The sequence below is a fragment of the Ostrea edulis genome, chromosome 1 (assembly GCF_947568905.1).
Source record: "Ostrea edulis chromosome 1, xbOstEdul1.1, whole genome shotgun sequence".
In the NCBI taxonomy this organism is placed as follows: Eukaryota; Metazoa; Mollusca; class Bivalvia; order Ostreida; family Ostreidae; genus Ostrea; species Ostrea edulis.
The window spans coordinates 93,124,978-93,146,148 of record NC_079164.1 but is presented as its reverse complement, the minus strand read 5'-3'; the positions used below and the strand labels follow the sequence as shown (position 1 = coordinate 93,146,148).

The following is a 21,171-nucleotide window of genomic DNA, read 5'->3' as shown; positions in this document are numbered from 1 at the left end:
TTTTAACAAAATTAATTGGCTGGGACCACTTAATATAAAAAATAGGACTAGATTTGCAACTGTGCAAATAAACATAGATTACACAGATTGATCCCAGTCATTAAACAACTACAAAAACCAAATGCAAAAGAAATTATCAAGTAATTATGCAGTAAAACTGGCCTGGGATGGAAGGGGGGGGGGTGGAGGTAACTAAATTAATCAGTCTGCGTAAAAATATCAAAATGATGTTGCTATGATAAAATGGATGTTAAAAAATTTGCAGACCAAAATACTTGGTTATCTTTTGTAAGTATCTGGATTCAAAATGATAACATCACATAGCAAACTTTACGTCATTAAATAGTCTTACAACGTAAGAATGTATTGATGCATTGTGACATCACAATGCAAGCATGAAAATGTGAGCTTCTTTACCATTGCATATAAATGTATCAAAAATTATTCACAATCATATCACTTGAGTACTTATATGGAGAAAGAAAGTAAGGAGGGGTACAAAATTCTGAATATAAAACAATTTAATGTTCCATTAAATATTTATAAATGTTGACAATTTTTCTTGGAGATTCAAAAGAAAAAAACGTGACCACGAAAATGACTTTTGCAAAATGTGTTGCATGTAATTATCCTTTCAATATGAAAATCAATGCATTTTGAGGTCCAAATGTTGTATTCTCATATTGTCTGCGTGTACCTTTGGCTCTTTATCTGGTTTTCTTTCCTCACCCCTGCTTGCGTCGGCCTACCTGCCATTTTCAATAAACAACAAACAGGATTATCATTCCTCATGGTTTGCGCTCGACGTTTTGATTGGTCAATACTTGCGAGCTTTCGATTGGTTAAGGGGAAAAGTGTTTAGCGTCATCTGGTGGCAAACTTTTCACACGTGCTGTAAGGTATTTCACTGTGGTTTGAGGCAAATGAAGAAGTCATTATAGCATACAAATTAAACTCTGTTGTGTCAATTTATGATATCATTTCGAATAAGGATCCGACAAATGGATCTCTAAAGTACGGTGGATCTTGGTATGTTGCTGTGCATTCTTGTGAATGGACCTCATGACCTGGTAAATGTAAGAGCATGCGCGCACACGCACACACGCACGCACACACATACGTGCATAATGCCGAAACTCACTACACAAGACTTTACACCTGAAACTCACTACACTATGTTCTAGTTATGCTAACCAGAATATAAATTCATTTTTACGTAATGTGGGACATCTGTATATTGTTCTGATACTTGAAATATAGAAAAGCCGTCTCTAAAAATATTGAATTTACACCGGATACCTACGACACGGTGTCACATGACTCATGTGAACACACACGGGAAACTCACTACAGAGTGTTTAAACGTGATATATTACCCGAAAGTCACTACATTTAGTCTGGCGATTGATTGAGAGCACAGGAAACTCAAGCATTTCAACCATTTTCAAAAAAAACAAAACAAAACCCAACAATTTTTATTTTACAGTATCCCCCTTTACAACAAACAGGACTATTCCGGATACTAAAGTAAAGGGGGGGGGGGGTTACTTTGGTATACGGAATAGTCCTGTTCGCTATAATTTACATATGTTTATTGAAATAAAATCCCAGTCTTTTATGCATTGTTTTACTTCAGTTTATCACAAAATATTATCCGGAGAGTTGGTACCTTTAAAAGAACTATTTTTTTTTTTATATATCAGACGATATGGCTTCTCGGCCAGTGCACGAGGTTGTGTTTAGCAATGAATATTTTCATATTTCAATGACCTTCATATCCGAAGAAGAGCCTCGGTTTGAAGTGTCACATTGTAACCTATATATTTGATCATAAGTTATATTAATTAAAGGTATTTGATGTTCTACCAAGGAGTGGATGCAAGGGTTGGAGGACGTGTACCAATCCTCAGAGGCAATGGGTCTGAATAGTCCGGCGTTATGCCTTCAGTGCGTCCATGGTTAAGCCCTGGTGGGGCATGGGATGAGACACCTGGTGTTGTAACGTATACCCCCTTCAGTAGGTTCATCCTCCGGAAAATCTGCTTTATGCCTAGCCATTTAGTAATTACTTTCAGAGAATTTAGGATAATGGAGGATCCAGATGGATATTTACGTCCTAGGTTGAAAATTTAAAACGTTTCTATTTACCATTTTATTAATCGTCTATCATTGTATGAAAGTCCTTTTAAATTGAGATTAAACTATTTTTTTTTATGTGTTTGGTATAAAAGTAAGGAAAAACTCCTATTTTTTTCCCCGACATAAATTTTGAAAAAGGTTCATTTATCATTCGACAATATAGAGCCTTTCATCGAATCACGAATACTGGTTCAATATCCGTTTTTAACATTTTCTATGTCACAGTATAAGTTGGATTTTATAATATGTCCTGTGTTACACAATAATATCAAATAAAAATAAGGTCTGATGAAAAGACGAAGAGTGGATATTGAAAATGTACATATACAGTAAATGTATTCGTCTGCTCATGCATTGTGTCCTTGTACAGAGTACAAGAATAGCTTTCCCCCAAGCTATTTACCCCCCACCCCTACCCCGAAATTCTGGCTATAAAGCAACCCTACCACATCCACCGGAAACCTGGCTAACTATCAGTATTACCCCTAAATAAATTTGGCTATATAGCAAAATGCATCTTATTAAAAAATGATCCTTCATAAGCGCAATGAGCATTCAATTCAGTAGTTGAACGACTGCCAAAAGAATTTACCCCTTTAATCAATATATCAAAGATATTAATGAAATTGCAACCAACCACGTATGTGTATTGTAGGGAAGTTTCACTACTAGGGCTAGGGGATATAGCCACCCCTCAAAGGGGGTGACTCACTAAATGCCATAGCCAGTCTTCCGATGGAAATCCAGACCAATCACGAAGGAGGGAGGCTCACTATTGATAAGTGTGGGGTGGGTGTGGGTGTGGGGGGTCTAACTATATTGCCAGACTCCTCCGGGGGAGGGGGGCTTACTATATATAGCCAATTTTCCGGGGGGAGTCTCATTATATAATACCGGTAATTAATATTAAGCAGATCTAAACAAGGTGTTCAGTCTATGAATCACCAAATCAACGTAAACTCAAATAATTCAAGACATCTTTAAGCATTTGAAAATATCAATTCATTTGATGCGCGCAATAATTCAATTGAAGATCTCTTCAAATAATTAATAATATCTACTATTCTAATTTCTAGCGCGCATTGATTAAATTGTTTATATTGCTCTGATACTTAAAATATAGAAAATCCGTCTTTAACAAAATTGAATTTTCACCTGATACCTACGACACCATGTCACATGTGAACACACACCGGAAACTCACTACAGAGTGTATAAACTTGATATATTACATGAAAGTCACTACATTTAGTCTGGCGGTTGATTGAAGGAATTAAAAGGGAACTCAAGTGTTTCAACCACTTCTCAAAAAACAACTTTTTGGGGAATTTATATACATATCAGAGAGAGAGAGAGAGAGAGAGAGAGAGAGAGAGGGGCTGTCTAGTGTTTTGTCAGTTGAACTAAAATATACTCTTCTGTAACAGAAATTAATGTTAAAAAGATTTGAAAAAGGTTTTCAGTCTAAGAAGCTAAATTCAAGATAAGTTTAATTATTTGAAGATATCATCAATTCATTTGATGCTTGCAACAATTCAATGAAACATTTTCAGATAATTACTAAAATCTACAATTCTGAATTATTGCGCGCATTGATTGAATTCTTTATAGCATTGAATACTTTGATGAGTTGATTAGGCTATAGTTGAATTGTTGTTCTCTTCAAATGAATTACTGATATCAACAATTGAATTGATGCCCTCCACAATTTAATTAAAAAAAGCTTTAATTCAATTACTGGCGCTTCAATTCAATTCAATTACTGTGTGTAATAATTTAATTATTGCTCTCTTCAATTGAATTGATATTTATTCAATTGATGCATGCAATACTTCTTCTAGATACAACAACTATCTAATTAGATCTGTCTTGAATTCATTATATTAATTGAAGTGTTTCTCTCTATATAAGAGTTGATGTGCTCATTAATTTCTTGTACAAAAATCGTTGTAAATAATTAAGATATTTTCAATTGAATTAAAGAGATTATTAAATCAGATCATCTGCATGATGAACATGTTTATACTCTTTACTAAATTCAGAGGGTTTAATTCCTAAAATTTTATCATTTTTCTTTATCTTTAAGGCTAGAATATCTGCGACAAATAGATATAGAATTGCCGAAATAGGACACCCTTGTCTTATGCCTCTCGACATGGGACATGTTTTTGAGATCCATCCATTGTTTTTTAATCGAAATAGCGGATTTTTATAAAGAATTTTCATCCATTTTATAAAATTATGTTTAAAATGATATTTCTCTAAAGTTTTAAATAAGAAGTTCCATTCTATTGAATCGAACGCCTTTTCGAAATCTAAAAATAGCAATATTCCGTCTGTTTCTGTTTCCTCACAATATTCGAATATATCTAAAATTACTCTAGCATTTTCGCCAATATATCTTCCTTTAATGTATGCCGATTGATGTTCATTAATGATATTTCCTACAACCTTTTGAAGTCTTCTCGCAAAAATAAAAGCAATTATTTTATAATCCGTGTTAGTCAAACTAATTGGCCTATAATTTTTAAGGTTCGTTTCATCTCCTTCAATTATACGGAGCTCAAAATCACATGCCGCGCTGAAGTATTGCAGTCATCAGTTAAATAAATGCGCGCAGCAAACCCATTATTGCTCTCATACATTGAATTGATGGGCAGCGCGCATTATTTAATATATGGGCGCAATAATTGATGTGAACACCTAATCAATTGATGAGAACAATGATTGATTTGATGCGCACGTCAATTGATTATTACGGGTAATAATTGAACTGATCTTTTTATCTGAGTTTTTGTTAATTTGGCGCTCCTTATCAGTCACACTTGTAATATAACCAATGTTGCATTCAAAGGCGTCTGTATCCTGGATGTCCTTTATGTCGAAATACGACACCAAAGGCCATTTAAAGGTGACCATACAGGAAATATTCCTGGTTATATGACAGTGTACTACAGTGCTTTAAAGATCTTTTTTTTTAAATATCTGAATACAGACACTGCTCAAGTCACAGGAAGAACTTGTACCAAGGACTTTTAAAAATACTGTGTGTCCCTGCATCCATCATGAATCTGATCGTTCAGAGTTCAGGATTTTTCTTTCGTACTACTCTTTCAGCAATCTATCAAGAGATACTGAATTTATAAGACTCTATTAAATTGTCTTGATTTTTCATTAGTATTTGAGAAGACACTGAGTAAAAATACTCCTAATCCAATTTGTCACTTGCGAAGTCCAAACCTAATGAAAACTACACCAATTTTAAGACTTCTTTAAAGCAAAGTACAATCAACTGCAAAATATAGGTGTACATATTTATTTCATAAGCATACAAAGCTGATCAATTTAGCTCAAAAAACCTCATATGATGTAAATAAAGCTACTCTTTAGTCTTAAAACAGCAGACACTTAATGTTCATTCATATTTGAAATTTGAGTTAGCTATCAAACTTGAAATATCTATTGAATATAAATGAAAACAAGTTACAAGTAAGAGCATGGTACTATCAATTACATTATAAGTACATTAGTGTTAAACTGCAATTAGTTTTAGTTAAATACTGTTATATTATCTTAGTATATTCATTCAGTCTTTCAATCGCACATGAATATAAGGCCTTGGAGTACCATTAAACTTTTTGTTCAATTCAAGATATAGATGGAGAATTATTTCATGTGTACTGCTGTTGATTATATATTTATCAATTTTGAATGAACCAATGTATGGTGTACAATGAATGACAAATGCTGATAATACATCTTGTATATAAAACTAGTATCAAAACCATTTACAAGAAAGATTTAAGAAACATATATGCCCTCCATATTACAATATTGAAAATGATCATTTAGAATGTCTGTAGCAAAAGTTACAATGTATCTATTAGTCAGAAGCAACCATTATATGTGATCTCTAAAGGTACTGAGCAGATATTTTCAAATAACCAGTTATTTGAGTCCTGACCTTTGACCTTGAGAGTTTAAAACCAATGGGAGCCATCTATTCTTTAGGAGGCACCAGACTACCAAGTTTGATGTTTGTCAAACAAGGGTTCTCAAGATACTGAATGGACAAAATCTGATGTCCAGAGTAGTTTGACCATTGACCTTAAAATGAATACTATATATCTACACTTATGATGTGTCAGTGTACCAAGTTTGATGTCTGTCAAGAAACGCAAACTCAAGATATTGTGTAGACAATACCTATGTCCGTAGCATTTTGACCATTGACCTTGTGACTTCAAAATCAAATGGAGTCATCTACACCTTAGGTAGAACAAGTGTACCTGATTTGATATCTGTCAAGCAAAGAGTCCTCAATATATTGAGCAGACAATATCTTGTCATGTCCAGTTTGACTCTTGACCTTGTGACCTCAAAATCCATGGGGTATCTAATTCTTAAGGAAAATTAGTGAACCAAGTTTGATGTCTGTCAAGCGAATGGTTCTCAAATATTGAACAGACGGTATCTTACTATGTCCAATTTTACCTTCAACCTTGGGATCTGGAAATCAGTAGGGGTCATCTACTCTCTAGGGGCAACCGCTGTACCAAGTTTAGTAACTGTCAGGTAAAGGGTTGGTTCTTTAAATATTCAGTGGACAATATTTTATTATGTACAGTTTGACCTTTGTCCTTGTGACTTCAAAATGAATATGGGACATTATGGGACATATACTTCTTAAAGGAAACCATCTACTTCTTAAAAGAAACCACCTACTTCTTAAAAGAAACCAGTATACCGAGTTTGATGTCTGTCAGGAAAGCGTTCTCAAGATATTGAACAGACAATATCTTACTGTGTCCAGTTTGACCCTTGACCCTGTGACCTGTAAATTAATATGGTTCATTCACTATCTAGGGGCAATCATTGTACCAAGTTTGGAAACAGTCAAGCAAAAGAATTCATTAGATATTGAGCAGACAAGATTTGCTCTACAGACCGAATTAGTCATGTAAAACAATATATACGTCCCCTCTCGTTCAAATGGAGGGGGCATAAAAATTGGATTAACTCTTTGTAACACCTCTGCCAGGAAGTAATATTTTTAACAGCAAACTTTCCACGACACCATGTTAAACTGGACAGCGATTTCTCCTTCCAAATGGATTTTAGACAGTCAACCTGAGCCAGAGTTTTTCCTAGTTTGATGAAAGTCTCAAATTGTCTTTACAAAGCTGCCTTTTCTGCAGTGGTCCAAGTGTGGCACTGAACATTGGCTGTAATAAAGAATGGACAGTACATATCACTTGAAACAGTTGTACAACAGTTTCTTGAAAGATTGTCCAACTCATTTTCTCTATCATTTACCATAACTTAAAGTAAATGATTTCAAATCAATAATATATTTTTTAAATGTTCTATCCTAAACCTTTATTAAACTACCAATAGATATTTAATATAAAATAAGAATATTGATAAAACTGATGTATGCTCCCCAAAATACATCTCACCTGAATGAACTATTTCAAATAACAAATGATTCACACAATGCTCAATAAATGTTGATATATTGTTGGAATGAAGGTTTCTTTATCATATATAAGGTATATGTTGAGTGATGTTGACCTTTACAAAATGACCTTGAGTGACCTTTGTCTGAAAGCCATTTGCCTATTACCTATCTGCACGATTTATGATCCATACTTGTTTAAAAACTAATGAAATAAGGCACTTTTCCTTATATATAAGGTGTATATTCTGAGTGAGCCTGACCTTCCCAAAATGACATTGGTCCAAAAGTCTGGTCATGAGTAAACTTTGAGTAGAGTAACAGAAAAATATGACTGTCCAAAATCCCAGCATTAAATTGGTGCAGCCTAAAGAACATTTGACTTTTGAGTCATGTGATCATAACCCTCTACAAATAACCTGGGCATAAGGTTTATGACATACTTCTTGGCTATAAGCAGCCTCTGTGTCAAGTATGACTTCTCCATGCACCTCTAACTTAGAATATTAACATTTCTAAGACTTCATAATCTGAAACTCCTAAACTGTGCCCCTAAACTTGTCTGAATGACTTGTGTTCAGGGTGATGACATTTCTTTGATCATATTTTAATTAATCTTGTATAATTTTCTGAAGTTATTTCATAATAAAATTACATTATAGAGAAGAATTTTGCATTGCACACCCAGAAACCTTGACCTAGCTTGTCCAAATGATTATCATCTGATGCTGGTTGTTGCACATTCTTTGAACACAAGCAACCTCTGCACCTAGTATATTATTCTCCTGTTTATCTCATCTTGCAATTTATGGCAAGGACAAACAAGATGTGTTTGTGAAACACAAATGCACCCGATAATGGCCAATTCTGAAGATGGCCAAGGTCAAAAGGACAAATATCTTGGTACCAGTAGAAAGATCTTGTCACAAGAAATGCTCATGTACAATATGAAAGCTCTAATATTTACCATTTAGAAGTTATGACCAATGTCAATTTTTTCTCAAAAAGTAGGTCAAATGTCAAGGTCAAAAGGTTTAGTACCCACGGAAAGGTCTTGTCATAAGGAATACTCATGTGAAATATCAAAGCTCTAGCTCTTACTGTTCAAAGGTTATTAGCAAGGTTAAAGTTTCAGACAGAATGACAGACAGGACAAAAACAATACCCCCCCCCCCCCCCCCCCCCCCCCCCCCCCCGATCTTTGATCTAGGGGGCATAAAAATATCTGTAATCTTGTCCAAATGACCCTCTGCTAAGGTCAGGACATACCCTTAAGTTAAAGCAAACAAGGCTCAAAATTTTTCTAATTTCAAAGAAACAACAAAATGATCTAAATTAAGTAAACTTTGTCCAATCATTATGAAAACCCTAGGTGCAGATTTTTATATGTCTTTATGATTTGAGAGAGTGTACACATTTTAAGAAAATTCCATTAGCTAGTCTCCTAAAATGAGTACAGCCAAAATTATGCCTACAGACAAATCGACAGACAGACAGACCAACAGACAGACATAGCGATTCTAATATACCCTCCTAAACTTCATTTGCTTGGGAATAACAAAATATAATACAAATTATGACATACAAATACCTCGCTTTTTTCTTCCCGACTTCCTAGATGAGCTAGGGTGCCTCAGTATCTGCATTCCCTCTGAATATAGTCTACAACATTGAAGAGATAAAGCTTTAAAATTTTTGTACTGCTGTAAGTTACTATTAACAAAATGTAATTGAACTTTAAATATGTAATATACATATCGCGTTTTCCAAACACATAAACAAGTTACTTCCACCCTGTGTATGTGTATGTGGGGACTCGGGCAAGTGTTGATGTCTCTATTTGAGTGAAATCCAATAACAAGAATATTAGTAATTGCTTCCCCAAACTGCATCTAACCAATGAAGTTGAACTACTTCATGTAACAAATGACTTGCACAATGATATATAACTTTTGAAATAAAGGTTCTTTTCTATATAAGGTACATGTTGAGTAACCTTGATCTTTCCAAAATGATCTTTAGTGACCTAATCATTTGAAATTTATTAATTAAGTTGCCTATTTAACTTATCTGTGTAATATATGGTCAATACCTGTTCAAAAACTTTTTCCTTGTTAAATATAACCTTATTTTATTACCTAACATTTTGTCTTCACGCCGCACAACACAGTACACGTTAACATTATTTCACATTAGGAAATACTGGTCCAATCATTTTAAATATTGAATGTTTTTAAATCTTTTTTTTTTTTTTAAATGCATTCATTATTTCTAAGTTACATTTTAATTTCTGAGGTGCAGGGTGGTGAGTAGGAATGTTATTTTTGAAATCATCACAATTAAATCATATCAAGATTGTGAAACTAAATTCAACATGCTTTAAACCAAATTTCAATGTGTTGATTGAGAGACAAAAGATTTTTGAAATCCAAATATAAACTTTGAATATTTTAGAAAGAGATAACAATGTTAAAAAGTTCTTGGATATCAACATGGTTGGTTACTACAGGCTTCTCAAAAGAATTGATCACTTTGTATTGACATTGAAACTCACTTAACAGTTTAAGTGTGTGAAAAATCTGTATTGACAATGAAACTCACTACATGTGTGTGATAAATCTGTATTGACATTGAAACTCACTACATGTGTGTGATAAATCTGTATTAACATTGACACTCAATATATGTGTGTGATAAATCTGTATTGACATTGAAACTCAATATATGTGTGTGATAAATCTGTATTGACATTGAAACTCAATATATGTGTGTGATAAATATGTATTGACATTGAAACTCACTACATGTGTGTGATAAATCTGTATTGACATTGAAACTCACTACATGTGTGTGGTAAATCTGTACTGGCATTGAAACTCACTACATGTGTGTGGTAAATCTGTACTGGCATTGAAACTCACTACATGTGTATTGATCTGTACTGACATTGAAACTCACTACATGTGTGTGATGTGTACTGGCATTTAAACTCACTACACGCATGTGATAAATGCGTACTGGCACTGAAACTCATTACATGTGTGCAAATGTGTACTGGCACTGAAACTCACTGCATGTGTGTGATAAATATATATTGACATAAAACTCACTGCATATATCAGATGTGTTCTAACATTGAAACTTGCTACATGTGTGATAAATGCATATGTATATTGGCATGATATCACGTGTGCATTGCATGTGTGTGATAAATGGAATCCTTCATTCGTATGAATGGGAGATAGGGAAATTCCACCGAGGGGACAAGATTTGCAGTCTAGGACGAGACTTTGCTGAGTCTTAAGCAGTGAATCTTGTTCCAGAGGTGGAATTTCCCTATCCCACATGAGCAAATAATAAAGTGTTATTTTTCTCACATTTTATCAGTTCAGTATTTTAATTCAAGAGCTTTGAGAAAATTCTAAATTATTGAAATCCTTCTTTGAATATATGCAAAAATTAATTACACAGTATGAAGATCTCAGCATACCTGAAAATGGTTTACAATATAAGTGTAAAGTACAAAACCCAAGGTTGTCCATAAAAAAGCTATACATAATATATATCAAATTGAAATTTGAAGAAAACAATACAAACTATTTTTCTTTATCGTGTAATGTAAATCAGAAAATATACGACATACATATGTACATCACAAGCAAAGATATGTCTTAGCAGTGTAAGACAGAAAAATCTTGTATTATTACATGGGTTGAGTTGGTCTCACACTAGTGATTATGTGAGAAAGATGTATACTGCCTTATACTGTCATGATACTCACTATTAATATATAATCAATTGAAATAGAGTCTGTATATTGATGAAGCAAACTAAAGGCCAATTTCATTTGTCCAAAACTGGTGTACACTGCATTGCATACGTTATAAAACTGGTGTAAAACAACGCATTGAAAAATAAAATAAACTGTCGAAAACAAAAATATGGCAGAAGATGTTATTTTCATTCTTGCCACTTTTATAATATATTCAAATCATCCAATTCCTTGACATAATTCACAAAGATCCCATAAAAGCATGAACATGATACATGCATGCAAACTATATAAATGGTGAAGCTGTTATGCATGAATTCTCATATTTTCAGTTGATGTTAATTTGTTAATCACCTCATATACCCTGACAAACTAGACAGTGATTCCTTATATTTATGTTCCCAGAACTTAGGGTATACTCTGTTCTCAATAACTATACAAGAGATCCTTTATATGCAATCTTTTTAAGATGATTGTACGTACATGTATATCATTTGGATGTGCAGAAAGATAGTATTTTAGTCTGAATGTGCATGCATTGGATTTTGGTACATTAACTTGGGAATCAGTCTAAATTTTTTGTTGTTCTTTGAGATTGTTTAATATTCATATTGTAGGCATTTATTAATTAAGACTTGTAATTTTTAAGATTTTTATTTTTAAGATATTTTTAAGATATTTATTAACTGATCTGCATGTTCAAAATGACCAATCTGCACATGCATGCAAAATTTCATTTTGATTGGATTTAATACTAAAATGTCTGTAACTTTCTTATGAATAAAGTGAATGAGTTGATATCACAGCATAGTAGATAGTATGTGTATCTATATAGATTGGTGTAATACAAAAATGCCAACACTCAGTATATGCATATCCTGTCTTTTGAAGATTCTATATTTTTTCTATATTTCAAGGACCATAATGTTTATGTTTTTCATTAAATTCTTCTGAAGTTGAGGATTTTAGTATGTCTTGGCACTTACAAATTGGTATGGTTAAAATTACTAGCCAGCATGTGCATGCACAATTGTGCTAAATTTTGATTAGACAATTTCAAAATCTCCACAGCGTTCTTATATATGATGCAAACATGAAATTCAAACTAATTATGCTAATCATATGTACATGATACAAATACCTGTTGGATGACATCAACAGAATTACAGATTGACATATGCACATAACGTGCATTGCTTTCTTTCATTTTTTGGTACTGAAATGACCACAACCTTCTTATTAAAGGGTAATTAAATTAAAATGATTTTTTGCTGTTGATTTACAATATGAATACCTACACATGCACACGTCAAGCATTTCATTCTGATTAGTTGCATACGTAATATTTAGATAACTGGTAAATCTCTTATGAATGAGAAAAATGGAATTATATTGACATATTCCAGGTATATACTACAAAAACTTAGAACGTAAGATTATGATTAGTTGTGCAGAAGCACAATGACATAATTTCTTAAATGGGGGGATGTTTGCTTAAACTACTCTCACACATCCTAACTGAAGAGCAACTTGAACTGACCAATGCAAGTCTGTCTTCCATTCTGAGTGATTGATGAAAAGTTCCTGTGGTTTTAAAAACGATAGAAAATGCATTGTTCCTTCAAATATATTGTTGGTGCGAACAGATATTCTAAGTATTTTTACAAACTATGGTCTTTCTCTGATCGATTGAGAGGGGTCGTAAAATCTTATGTCAGTAAAATAAAGGAGACATAATAGAAATTTGAAGGAGTGATTATTGGGATACCAGATCCCCCCCCCCCCCCCCCCCCCCCCCCCCCCATGTAAATATAGAAGAGAGAGGGTTAATTTGTGATGAGCCACTGTGATGAAATCTCCAAATGTTTTAGATATACATATACAACAATATAAGATAAACAACTTTGTATTCAATATTTGTATTCACCTGAGGATGGATGTTAAAATCCAGAAAGCACTAGCGATTTGAATATATTTTGGAACTGCATATTTTCCTGCTTTTTTATTTAATTATTTTGACTGTGTGATATCAACTCTTTCTATTTGGATTATATATATATATATATAAATAAATTGATGATCAGATGGAGTTCAATCACATAACATTTATTTCTCTACAGGCTGTTTCGTAAGGGGATGGTTTCCCCTCACTCGTCGGGAAAAAAATGACATCTAACGAAAAACATCCGCATGGCTGAGAATATGTTACACAGAAACATACTGGATAGTTGCTAAGCATGATTACACACAGGATTGAGTAAATAGAAATATATATATATATAGATAGATAGATAGAGAGAGAGAGAGAAAGAGAGAGAATTAAATACACACTAAGTCTTAAGGTTCAAGCCACATAATGCTGTAAATTGTAGGTGGAGGACCTGTGGATAGTGAGTACATGCTGCATAGATGTTCCCTATGACCCCCACCAATGATACATTGCCTGATAATTCATTTAAAAATGTTTAAGGAAAGAAATTCCAATCTTGTTTTTGATATTGCACTTTCTTCTCATTTATTTTGATAAAAGGGGTGCTTAGTTTATTAAATTCCTGAAAAAAAGCAATCGATAGAAAAATGATGGTTAAATTTCGAATTGGAGCCTAGTAGGAAAAGAATACAGTACCTAAAATTTCTTGTGGTTAAAAAGTTAATTTCGATCTCATGGTGACATGGAGGATTATTTATATGAATAATTTGTCACATACTTGACTCCAAGGAGGTTAGGTTCTTCATAATGATATCCCAGCTAGTTCCTCTCTTCTTTCTATGTCTCTACTGGCATTTTGAGACACATAGTTTTTGGGTGGTTTTCCACTCCTATTACAAGCTTCCTTAAACAGCACCTGGGTAGCCACTTTCAGAATCATTTACATGGTTCCCTGCATGTTTCATCTGTATCTCATAATCTGTTGCGTCAACTATGAAAAAGAAACTTGACATTAAAATCAAATGCAAAGAATCTAATGAAACATTAGCTTGCATATACACATGTATTTATATTATTTTTCAATCTAACATTGCATGGTGACACATATGATTAACATATATAACATGAAAATATTTCCTAAACATGGATTATTAAAGTACAAATACATGTATGCATATTTAAGAAATAAGTTTAATTTTTTAAAGTATTTAAGGGCATGAACTGCTGGGTACCTGTAAAGTGCGAAACGAAATCGAAACGAAACGAAATCCGCCGAAACGAAACGAAATCTACCGAAACGAAACAGATTGTATAACCGATCTCTTTTAATTATATCAGTTAAGCCGAAGGCCTACATCAAAGGGGAGGCGAATTTTATTGATATGTGGTAACTTTCACAGGGGCCTAAGATGCCATTTTTAATTATTATAATTAAAAGAGTTTGGTTATACAATTTGTTTCATTTCGCTTAGGTAGGTTTCGTTTCGTTTCGGTGGGTTTCGTTTCCTTTCGACATCTTTCGTTTCGTTTCGGTGGATTTCGTTTCATTTCGGTATATTTCGTTTCGTTTCGCACTTTACAGGTACCCTGAACTGCTGCGCTTTACGCCAGCATACTTCATGAAGAGTGTTGGTGCTTCATGAAAAGTATGGTGCATGTTTATGCCCTCTGACATGTAAATAAACATCATGATCTGAATTTTTAACATATTATGAACACTCAACTTAATATATTTAGTGGTACCAGACTACTATACATAAATGTAAGCTTAAATATTCTTGTATGTGTTGCTCTATTTCTACTGAATAGAAGTAGAATAGTATTCTTACTAGGCCTACTATATAATTGATACCAATAGAATTCGAATGCTGGACAACTCGCCCCCAAGACAACTCGCCCCCTCTTAGGACAACTCGCCCTCTCTCAGGACAAGTCGCCCCCTTCTCTTGAGACACTCGCCCCCCAGGGTTTGACATTAACTTTTTGGGGCACTAGACCAATCGGGCTACTTAAAATGATTTTTGCTAGACCTGACCTTACATCCACTAGCCCTGACCAACGTTCCAGAAAAAAATCTTATAAGATTCTCCATATCTAAATACATGTACTTAATTTAAATCAAAAACGTTAAGTTTGAACTAAAATGCATTTAATTGTCTCAAAAAAATCTTTAATCTCGTCATTCAATTTGATGCTTTTACTTTCAACCCTATTTTCAGTTTCATTAATTTTTTACCGGCACGGAAATTCTTTAATCCATTTAGAATAAATTGACCTCAATATTTTTTTTTTTAAATTTCTATTTCATAAGCCCTAGCTGCTTTGTTTCTTCCCAACGTTTTCCTTTTTTTTCTTTCTTGAGACATCTTTTGCTTTCATTGAGGACGAGATTTCATATTTGATTATATAGACATTCCCGCACATATGTTTAATAAACACTTTCTTATATTCAATTCAAATGAACTGTTTTGGTGTTTTTTTTAATGAAAGTGAATTCAATAATTCTATTTAACCAAAACATAACTTTACACACATTAACAATGTGTAGATGTCGTAGAACATCACTTACGACCGCGACTTATTAGAACTAAAGATAGAGATTATGTCATCATGCGGTTCATTAAATTGCTCGCAAACTCTTTACAGTTATTTTTTTTATGAATAAAATATCTTATGATTTAAAGTAAAGTTTCTTAAATTTGTTCATATTTTTAACACGACCAGTCGGACTAGTAAATAAACATTTTACCCAACCAGACCTATCATTTAGTAGTCTCGGTCGGTCGGGCGTGCCTTAGTGTCAAACCCTGCCCCCAATATTATATATAAATATATTATCACATTTTATTTTTATTTTGTGTGTGTTATTTACACTTTTAACATTTATCAATGATGAAGCATGTAAAACTCTAGTAAACTCGCTAGTTACATCCAGATTAGATTACGGAAATGCATTGCTTTATGGTGTTCATTCTAAACACACCAGCAAACTTCAGAGGGCACAAAACACAGCTGCAAGATTAATAACACGTTCAAAAAAATCCGACCATATTACTCCTGTTCTAATAGATCTTCACTGGTTCCCAGTTGAGTACAGAATTCAATATAAGATACTTCCTTCATACTTTCAAATCTCCCAACAACCTATCTCCAGTTTACATAAAGGATATCCTTACAGTTTACAATCCCACACGATCACTAAGATCCGAATCTCTGCATCTTCTCCAGGTACCTCGGACACGTACGAAAACATATGGGGATCGACATTTGGACAAAGCTGCATCGAGTCTCTGGAATTCTCTGCCTTTTAAACTCAGACAATGTACTTCATTGTCTAATTTTAAAGTGGACCTCAGAATGCATCTCGTTAAATTAGCTTTTAATTTGTGATTATTTTTATATACTTAGTGCTCTTACATACAGCTCTTACAGTGCTGTTAACAAAAAACAAACACCCCCCCCCCCCCCCCCAAAAAAAAACCCTGCTGTTTGTTATTATGCCTATGTCCTTGTTATGTATTTAATTATTCCTAAGGGTTGTTTTAAATTGTTTCATATGTTATTAGGGTAATCATATCATATCGCTATATATTAATAATAATATTTATGCATTTTAATTCTGACACTATGAATATTTTATTCACATGTATGTGCACATCGATTTTATATTATCTTTTCTTTCACATTTGTAAAGCGCTTTAGAGAACTAATGTTGATAGGGCGCTATATAAATCTTTTAATTACAATTACAATTATAAAGATACGTCTTTTTCTTTCATACTTTAACACGAATGGTAAATTCTAATAGAATTATACATATATTTAATTATTGCATTTCAGAAAAAGTTAAATTTTTCATAAATCAATTGGCAAGGAAAATTATATTTACTGATCTTCAGGTAATTGATTAAATGTCTCTAATACTGAGGAAATTTTGAGGGTGTGGGTGTTTCTTTTATCGATATAGTATACATAAGTGTAAAGGTGAAGCATGAATATTCTGATACATGTAATTATCTTTTAATGCATTTCTCAACTAATACCCGTTGAAAAATAAAATTCCCATTTTAGAAATTTTATAACGGCTTTGCTTTACTGATTCTTTTTACGCGGTGTGATTCTTTTTACGCGGCGATTTCAAAGTGTAAAGAACTCTGTTGATGAGTAACTCATAACGTTTGAAGTAAATTTATAACAGCTTGGGGGAAATCAAACAATTAGATTTAACAACAGATGCAGATTATTGATAATTATACTACGTCAGCTGTAGACCAAGCTAATACTCTCCCTATACCAAACGCTAACTTGTTTCCGCTGAAATTATATATTTTACATGTACATAAAAGTGATGATGAATTTACTGAACCCAAACACTGGATTTCCACTAAAATCTTTCGTCTTGCATAGAAAGACACGAAGTTCGGTGTTAATGTGAACACGTCTTATTGTCTGTGATGTATATACTATCTATAAGAAATTCATTAATTTTTGGTAATACACCTCTTGGATTTAGACCAAAAATGATAATTGTAAACATGTATGATATGTAGGAGCGAATGATCTCAAGAGAGGGGGCGAGTTGTCCCGAAGAGGGGGCGAGTTGTCTTGAGGGCGGGTTGTCTTAGGGGCGAGTTGTCCCGATGAGGGGGTGAGTTGTCTTGAGGGCGTGTTGTCTTGGGGGCGAGTTGTCCTGATACCTAGAATTCATATACACACTATGGCAAAAATATTACAATGTAGGTTCATTGTTAATATTATTAAAATATCATACATACATGTATATCATACTATTTTACCACTACCCCTACAACAGACATGGGCAATACTCATTATACTGCACAGGTATTTTAATCAATAAATATATATAAATAAATAAAAGGGAAAAACTCTATCTCTATAAATAGATGATAAATACACTATCTATCTATCTATATGCATTCCCCCTCCCATTTTTCTATTTGTATCCATTTACTGATTAACAGCTGATTAAAAATTCAGATACCTGTAAATACTGGTAAACAGACAGACAGACAATGGTAATACATGTATATGCAGTACTGACTGATGTCTATAAACAATGATATCCTCATTTTATACTTACTAATACATAACTTTAAACACAGCACTAAGAAAATAATCTGACCCCTTTTTTTTCTTCTTCAGTCGGTCTACGGCACGAGAAAAATAATCTCCAAGTGCTGACAAATTCAAAAACTTCTGAATTTTTAACAATACTATTTTACATTTGTAAATGGTGCAAAATACAGATAATATTTTGAAACATAGGCTACACAAAATTGATTTACATAACTTCATTTATTTGAGAGTGTGAAATAACAAGAGTGTGAAGATTAAAACACTGTTACGTAATCGTTAGAGATGTCTATGAAACTCACGATAACATGTACCCAGTTCGAATATCGTAATGGATTTATTATTTTTTTTTTCAATTTTATTTTTAGAAATACATATAAATAGTATTTGATTTCTTACAATTGAATAAGTAAAAAAATAAACAAAGATAAAAAATGTCATTTCTGCAACTTTATATGAAATTTACAAAAAGCCCTGGGGATCTTCCCCACTCGATTGAACAGTCTGTACATGTTCTGGTGCCGGTGTAGTGGTGATCGCTGTCGCTAGTGTTCAGGGTCGCTCTAAAAATAGCGGTAGCCCTTGACCGAAACCCCTTTATTTTTTTTAATGTAAGTTACACCGATTTGGCAACACTCTGAGAGAGAGAGAGAGAAATCCGGATCTGCTCTTGCCTTTTCATAAATTCAGTGAACTAGATTGGAGTTTCCATTTACTTAAAAAGTATATCTTCTTAACAGGACAAACATTGATAATTTAACATGAATTTGGTCTGGTATGAAAACACTGGATCTAGCTGCATGCACAAATGGGGATGGGGTTGGAGAGAAGAAAGGGGGGGGGGGGGACTTCATTTTGGGACAAATTACTTTATTTTTCATTCTATTCATATTGATGAGAGACACTTGAACCGCACATACTTTAAATGTCCTTGTCCCATTTGATTTCAACACCCTTTATTTGGAAATTTCTTTCAACGCCTATATATCAACATATTATATAAAGTTGTTTATAGCCATGGCGTAAAGTCAACCATCAGATAAATTCACCCAAAATCTGTGCAACTGGTCCATGTTGGAACAAAATGAAATCTAAACAATTTCTTAAAATAAGGTAAACAATATTTTCCCCAAGAACTTGTTTAACCGCGCTTGACCACACCTTCCTTATTAAGGGGAAAGAGACTGGAGCTATCCACCGGTTACCAGTTAATAATATCCAAAAATAGTGGTAATAAAGACCCAATTTTTTGGAGCTATGTACTTGTTTAATTTTCTTTGATATTGTCGCTTTGAAACGGGGTTTATATCTTTGAAAATATTGAAAATATTTTGCCAAGCTAAGATAGAATATTCTAAAGAGGAAATTCCAGTTGTTCGTCAGTTTGTTATATATCAATGTTATACATTAAGATACGCATATTCATCAAAGAATGACAAATATACTGTGTATAATAATTCAATTCTCATTCAATATTTAGAGAATTGTTGCTTTTAACGATGTTCATATGTCTAAAAAAAAACGTGTACACCGATATTGTATTGAAGAGGAAATTCTAACTATTCCTTGATTCTGTATTTGTAAAACATTTTGTCAAATCAATGATAAACCAAAATACTGAAGATAATCATGATGATATAAAACAAACACAAAAACATACAGAAAATGAAAACCATTGAACTATTTAAGCTTACACGCATCTAATTGTATCTTAGTCGTGTCAAAGGTCAACTTACTTTTTCTCACCATTACTGCAGAATAACGATACATCACATACCCCAATGTATTCAAACTAAACGGACGGGAACAAAAATATCAATTTTAAATCATTAATTGACTACTTATATTCAATTAAATAAACAAAAACACTTACATTTGCATTGTCATCCACTCGACCTCGTTTCCTTAGGAAGTTGAATTTGCGCATGCGCGAGAATGTGGCAAGGATGCAAAGTGTGTAAGCACCCCATTATGGCTCGGTGTTGTGTGTAACAAAAGTCGTGTGTAACCCGGAAACTCACACTATACAAAATTTTGTATTTTCTGGGTAAAACACGATGAAAAATTCCGATTTCAAGGGGTCTCCAAACCTACGACACACTTTTGTGTCGTAGGTTCTGAAAATGTCGTAGGTTGCTCGTGTGTAACCTTATACGTGTCGTAAGTGTCGGCATAGTGCGCGAACACACACACACACGCACGCTAACAGTGTTATGTGATTAAAGGAAAAATGATACAAGTTATAAGTCTTAACAATGAATATAAGAAATTAATATGAAAACAATACTGAATTCAGAAATGATCACATGAAATGGAAAGTGAATTCGAAGGAGGTAACGCCTCTACTCTGTTTTTCTGAGGTGTCCAAAACATGAGTTGTGTCCAACACAAGATGTCCTAGATAGATTTATATGAGCAGGTTCTAGAGACAGGTGATCCACATTGACACAATTTATTGTGACACAAGTGCGACACATGCAAGTGTGGATCAAGCCTAGGAAATCCTTGTCTAATAAAATATTAGACAGCTGGTGAGCTGCAAGTTTTCGCCTTTTGCCACACAGTACAATTTGTAGTTACCTATACCTGTTGCTTGAAACTTATCCAGTCCACAGATGACACAGATCATCCTTAGCATGGCGAAAAACTTTAGCAGAAAATTTATGACTTGAGGAAAAATTTCTTGCGTTTACACAAGACCAATGCTGAAAATATTTCAGGCATACTTACTAATTGATGACCTGCAATTTTTTTGCGATATATCTAGATGCTGGTGGA

General features: G+C 33.5%; 1 long non-coding RNA gene across 2 annotated transcripts; it reads right to left on the bottom strand.

Moving 5' to 3' along the window:
* Nucleotides 1-5,439: 5,439 nt before the first annotated feature.
* LOC125673219 (uncharacterized) lies at nt 5,440-20,548 on the bottom strand. 2 transcript variants are annotated; one of them, XR_008803316.1, is made up of 4 exons: nt 20,267-20,548; nt 14,078-14,290; nt 9,189-9,259; nt 5,440-7,364 (listed from the first exon to the last, which is right to left on the bottom strand). It is a non-coding gene; the product is annotated as an uncharacterized LOC125673219 (long non-coding RNA). The 2 variants fall into 2 exon arrangements; XR_008803318.1 differs by lacking the exon at nt 20,267-20,548 and adding an exon at nt 18,401-18,682.
* Nucleotides 20,549-21,171: the final 623 nt, after the last annotated feature.